Source organism: Schistocerca piceifrons, chromosome 7, assembly GCF_021461385.2.
Source record: "Schistocerca piceifrons isolate TAMUIC-IGC-003096 chromosome 7, iqSchPice1.1, whole genome shotgun sequence".
NCBI lineage: Eukaryota > Metazoa > Arthropoda > Insecta > Orthoptera > Acrididae > Schistocerca > Schistocerca piceifrons.
Genome location: NC_060144.1, coordinates 104,655,529 through 104,662,451, shown reverse-complemented (window position 1 = coordinate 104,662,451; position 6,923 = coordinate 104,655,529). Strand labels below are relative to the sequence as shown.

General features: G+C 42.8%; 1 pseudogene; it reads right to left on the bottom strand.

The window, feature by feature from the left end:
• Window positions 1–6,568: 6,568 nt before the first annotated feature.
• LOC124709285 lies at window positions 6,569–6,686 on the bottom strand (annotated as a pseudogene).
• Window positions 6,687–6,923: the final 237 nt, after the last annotated feature.

Sequence of the window (6,923 nt, the reverse complement as noted above, 5' to 3'; positions counted from 1 at the left end):
ACTACCTGAATAATTTCTTTTATCTCGTCATACATTTCATCAATTTCTTCATCATCTGCAGAGCTAGTTGGCATATAAACTTGTACTACTGTAGTAGGCATGGGCTTTGTGTCTATCTTGGCCACAATATTGCGTTCACTATGCTGTTTGTAGTAGCTAACCCGCACTCCTATTTTTTAATTCGTTATTAAACCTACTCCTGCATTACCCCTATTTGATTTTGTATTTATAACCCTGTAATCACCTGACCAAAAGTCTTGTTCCTCCTGCCACCGAACTTCACTAATTCCCACTATATCTAACTTTAACCTATCCATTTCCCTTTTTAAATTTTCTAACCTACCTGCCCGATTAAGGGATCTGACATTCCACGCTCCGATCCGTAGAATGCCAGTTTTCTTTCTCCTGATAACGACGCCCTCTTGAGTAGTCCCCGCCCGGAGATCCGAATGGGGGACTATTTTACCTCCGGAATATTTTACCCAAGAGGACGCCATCATCATTTAATCATACAGTAAAGCTGCATTACTTACACTGTGATAAAAGTGTCATACTACTAGTCTGCAGACACTCCCTCTTTCTCTCTCTCTCCCTGTCTCATTCTCTCTCCCTATCAATCAGGGTCCCCCACCCCTTCTCTCGCTACAAGCCAGTAGTGTGAGTATGGGTGAGTTTCAGCCCCGTCATCACAGATGACCCTTTTATCGTCATGAGGCGACAGGTCGATTTTAGACTGTAGCACAGTGTACACCTCGAGCTCTCTCTATCCAGTAATGGTCTGCCGTACGATGTGCGGTGGCTGCGGTGCAGCATCGTGAACACTGCCATACACGCACTGCAAACAGTCTTCCATAGGGGGAGTTCTCGATGCCATACGACTCACACCCCTAGCCCATCTCTGCGTGGCTCCTTCAAAAGTGCGACACGCATACCTATTTGAGCGAAGACCTACAAACTCCACAATTGACAATCTATTCGCTTCGTCCTTCATAGGACCGATAACCTTCTAGTTCTGTGAAATAATACCATAAGGATTATCGTCCACGTATGAGGACCTATCGAATTCATTACTGTGGTACCTCATTACTTCATATGGATCACAGTTCTTCACCCAGTAGATGAAGCTATCTGTGTCCATATAAAATAATTTAGGATCTGCAAAAGGAGTTTTTGCAAACTCATAACGAAAGCGGTACATGTAAAGTTTGGATAGGTCTAGTATGCACATCCCCACATAAATAGGTTTCATAAACTCTACTGCAGTCTTTTCCATCTCCACAGCAAATAAGTTCTTATTGAATATGGTGACCTGCTTAAAATTCGGTTTGGCAATGCAATTTCTTACGCCATAACGCCCATTCCATTCGGTTCTAATCAAAATTTCACGTCGTTCCCTCAAATTCTCCATTGTTTTATCGAAAATTGAATTACTCACTAATTTTTAAAAATCTTACTCAATGTCACATGTCGTGGAAGCTCTCTGTCTCGTATTCAAATCAATATACTCATAACAAGTGGGAATGCTTTGAAGGAGACAGCCCAGGTGATTCTAACCAGCTCCATACCCAAGCTGAGGTACTGCTGGAGACTACAATAATGAATAATGTATCTCCAATTATCCCCAGCGTTGTCATCAGTTTTGGCATGGAGCCAAGTCGTGAAACTAGTTGCTCTGGACACAGTGGCAAATTGCCCTGCGCATCATGCACACTGCCTCCACCACATACCCTACATCAGAATCAGCTGCCATACCCCCCTGATTTTTCCACCTAATCCCTTGAATTCGTTTTCAGGCACCTATCGAAACTCACCATCGGCAGAGATTGCTGCATGGCATAAGTTATTTACATCCAGGTACATTATGTAACTCGAACCAAGGGATGCGTTCAACCTGTCACCTATATGTGGTTTATATGCCTTCTCGTGCCTATGGACACACTGGCAAAGTCCCCCACAGATCACTCGCCCAAAGAAAGAAGCATAGATCAATAATTCAATGCTGCACTTCATTTTCTTGAGCACTGCATCCCAAGACAACCCAGTATCTGTGTAATAAAAGATGGGATCCAGAGAAAATGTGGCCATGCATAGAATTCGGAACTTCTCTAAAACATCAGTAAGGAAGCGCACGTCAGTGTCCATGTAAAGCCGTGCATACTCTCCTAAAGTGGAGATGATGGATTCCTGCCAGACGTTCATGGCATGTTCATACTCTGCATCCATTATGGCAGCGCCTGCAATGTTGCTGGAGAATGCAGTCATGTCGGGTAGCCTGGTTTCTTTGAGTTTCGCCATACTATCCACATACTCACATGGGAAAATCCCCTTACAAGTTGAAGCTTTTTCTCGTCGGGAAATGCACCTCGAGTGATATGCATATCCTACTGAGGTAGAGTTTCAACGCGTTTCTTGAGTGGCACCTGCTTAAAACATAGTGTATCAAGGAAGCGGAGTGTAATTCTTGGCGTTATTCGTTCGGAGAATGAAATGTATTTCTCGAAGCTCTCAGGTGGAACACTGACCTGATCGTTCTCCAAGTCGAAATCAGGCAAGTGCTCAACTAGAAAGTATCATACCCGCTTAAATTATGAAAGAAAACGGGTATTTGCCTTGGTAGGTGGTACTTCAAATTGCACGCATTGTGAGCTGCCTGACGAACTTCCCCGTAAGATAACAGTAGTCCCTAAGAGGAGTTCCCGCTTTTCTGTCTAACGGAAGCCCACAGATAGGACAGTCAACGGCGTTATTATACAGATCTTCATTCTCCTTCGATTTGGTCATGGGAACGTAATCGCTGTAAAGCTTATCAACCTTCTGTGAAAATTTTTCGAGCTCAGTGAGCAGCCAAACCGCAGGATTATCCCCGACATAAGATTTGTAGCGGTCAAGACTGGAAACATAGGTTGATACAATTTGGTACACTGCCACATATGGCACATGTTGTTCTGTAAAGGTACTGTGCGAGGCTGTAGGGTCACCTTCACAGCAGGTCACAGAAGCGAGATGGCATTCAAAGTCGGCGTATACTACAAACGGGCATCACTACGGGTAGTGAGCATTCTTAAATCAATAGATAATGAACGATAGGGAGAAAATCTAATGTCCGAACGCTGGATTCTGTGGAAGTTAAATCAGTACAATTTTTTATGACAGTTTCTTAGTTCCACAGACGAGATGTTGACCTTTCTTTCTCAGGCTGCTATAGAACAACTTGAGTACAGCGATCGATAAATTAAGATATCCAAACGAACTGTATTTCATGAAATGAAGCACTGCTGGTCGATGAAGATATGTGTTTCGGGTCCCTACATAATTATCATTGTGGATGTTGTAAGTTTGATAGCTGAGTAGGAAAATCGTACAGCAAAACGTTTGGCGCTATGGGTAATGAAATGATGGGCTTGTGATCACATGTCTGCATTCTTGAATATAGGTCGAATTAATATTTGTCAGCGCCGATGATGAGATGAAAATTGTTTATCATAGTGCTAGAACTATACAAATAAGATATTAATGCTTGTAATCTCTAGTAAAGGATTCCAGAAATCCTTCAATACCATTCTTTTCTAGAGTGAAAATGCCATAACTACAAGCAAGGGTAACAAAGGACGCATTGTGGATGAGATATGGAGCGGAAAAATTAAGGTTCCAGCCCTAAATCCAAAGACTGACTTCTACATACTAACTTATTAATTAGGGGGCAAGGTGACCCTTGTACCACGAAAGTTGGTTGATTCATTTTGGGGAGGAGACCAAACAGCGAGGTCCTTGTTCCCATCGTATTAGGGAAGGATCGGAAAGGAAATCGACAGTGTCCTTTGAGAGGAAAATCCCGGCACTTGTTTGAAGCGATTTAGGTAAACCATGGAAAACATAAATCAGAATGGCTGGACGCAGGTTTGAACCATCGTCCTCCCGAATGCGAGCCCAGTGTGCTAACCATTGCGCTACCTCGCTCGGTTGCCATGTAAGGACGTGTTTCGAACAAAAATTTATTTGTATTAAGATCAGTCGAATTTGTCCAACAGCACCCTACGTCTGATGTGTAGCTGCAAATGAACTGTAAAATATTTCTGCCCTTAACCCCTCGAACCTTTCCTCCACCTATCAACTATGGATCTTGCCGCTGATGGGGTGGATTGGATTCCTCAACTATACAGATAGCCGTACCGCAGTTGCAACCACAATAGAGGGACATCTGTTGAGAGGCTGGAATGACGTGTAGTTTTTGAAGAGGGGAAGCAGCCTTTTCAGTAGTTCCATGGAAGCAGCCTGGACAACTGACTGTTCTGGCCTTGAAATATCAACCAAAATGCCTTGCTTTTCTGATACTGCAAATAGCTGAAAACAAGGGGAAAATCAGGCTGTAATTTTTCCCGAGAGCGTGCCGCTCTACTGCATGATTAAACGATGATGACATCGCCTTGGGTAAAACATTCTGGAGCTGAGGTAGTTCCCCATTGCGATCTTCGGGTGGGGACTAATCAGGAAGATGCCGTCATCAGGAGAAACTAAACCAGATTTCTACTTAAGGCAGCGGGGAATATTAGATTCCTTAATCGCGCAGGTAGGAAAGGAAACTTGAAAAGGGAAAGAGATTGGTTGAATTTAGATATAACGGAAATTAGTGCAGTCCAAAGGCAGGAGGAACGTGACTTCTGGTCAAGTAAATACAGAGTTATAAATAGAAAATCAAATAGCGGTAATGCGGGAGGAGGCTCCATAATAAATAACAAAACAGGAATGCGATTAAGCTACGATAAACAACGTAGTGAACGCGTCATCACTGCCAAAATAGACAAAAAGCCAACACCCACCAAAGTAGTACTAGTTTGTATGGCAAATAGCAACGCAGATAGTGAAGGGTCTGAGGAAATGTATGACGAGATGAAAGAAATTATTCGCATAGTTAAGGGAATGTAGATGAATATGGAATGGGGGAAAGGAATGGAACTGGAAGCCGTCTTGCAGAATTATGCAGAGCATAATTTAATCATCGCTAACACTTGCTTTAAGAATCATGAAAGAAGATTGTACACATGGAGGAGACCTGGAGACAACGAAAGCTTTCAGACTAATTATAAAATGATATGGCAGATATTTCAGAAACAGATTTTAAACTGTAAGACATTCACAGTGAAAGATGTAAACTCTGACCAAAATTTATTGGTTGTGAACTGTAGATTACCACTAAGGAAACTGCAAAACGGTAGGGAGATGGGACCTGGATAAGTCGAAAGAAACAGAATTTGTGGATAGCATTAGGCAACGACTGTCTAGGGCAGGAAAATAAAGATACCAGAAGATGAATGGGTAACTTTGAGAGATGAAATAGTGAAGGAGGCAGAGGATCAGACAGGTAAAACGACAAGGCCCAGAAGAAATCTTTGGATAACGTAAGAAATTTTGAATTTACCTGATGAAAGGTAGAAGTATAAAAATGTATTAAATGAATGAGACTATAAACATCTAAGAAATGAGATTGAGAGAAGTTCAAAATGGCTAAGCAGGAATTGCTAGAAGGCAAATGTAAGGATTTAGAAGCATATTTCACCAGCTGAAAGATAGACAACGCGTACAGGAAAATTAAAGAGACCTTTGAATGGAAGAGAAGCAGCTCTGTGATTACCAGCAGCTCAGATGGAAAACCAGTCCTAAGCAAAGAAGGAGTATGTAGAGGGTATATAAAAGGGAGATGAAGGCAATGTTATAGAAATGGAACAGGACATAGTTGAAGATGTGATGGAAGACGGGAGATATGATACCTGACGGAAGACTGAAAAGCAATTGTCGACTTAGGTCCCCAGCGGTAGACGACTTTCCATCAAAGCTACTGATAGCCTTGGGAGAGCCAGTCATGACAATAGTCTTCCATATGGTATTGAAGATGTATTAGACAAACGAAATACCCCCACACTTCAAGAAGAATGTAATATTTACAATTCAAGCAGGTGTGAATATTACCGAACATTAGTTTAACAACGCGTTTTTTGCAAAATACTTACATAAATTCATTACAGGAGGATGGATTAGCTGTTAGAAACCGACATTGGGGAAAATGAATGATTCCAGAGAAGCGTACTAACACTATAGGCAGCGCTGACCCTGCGATTTATCTCAGAAGATTAAGGAAAGATCATCTTACCTTTATAGCTTTTGTAGATTTAGAGAGAGCATTTGACCTCGTTGACAACCGTCTCTTTGAAAATCTGGAGGTAGCAGGAGTAAAATACTGTGGGCGAAATGCTATTTACAACTTGTACAGAAACCCGACCATAGACATAAGAATCGAGCAATATAAAAGGGATGATAAGGGGGTCAGACGGGATTGTAGCCTATGCGTTTAGTTATTCAATCTGTACCGTAACCACTCCGGCTACAGGCCACAAGTGGCCCATCAGGACCATCCGACCGCCATGTCATCCTCAGAGGAGGATGCGGATAGGAGGGGCGTGGGGTCAGCGCACCACTCTCCCGGCCGGTATGATGGTATTCTTGTCCGAAGCCGCTACTACTCGGTCGAGTAGCTCCTCAATCGGCGTCACAAGGCTGAGTGCACCCTGAAAAATGGCAACAGCGCATGGCGGCCTGGATGGTCACCCATCCAAGTGCCGACCATGCCCGACAGCGCTTAACGTCGGTGATCTCACGGGAACCGGTGTATGCACTGCGGCAAGGCCGTTGCCAATCTGTACAGTAAGCAAGCAGCAAAAGGAACCTTACAACATTTCGAGTGGGAATTAAAGTTCAGGAATAAGAAATAAAAACTTCGAGCTTCGCCGGTGGCATTGTAATTCTGTTAGAGAAAGCAAATGATATGGAAGAGCTTTTGAATGGATTGGAAAGTGTCTTGAAAGTTGGATATAAGATGAACGCCAGCAAAAGCTAAAACAGTGTAATGGATGTAGTCGAATTAAATCAGG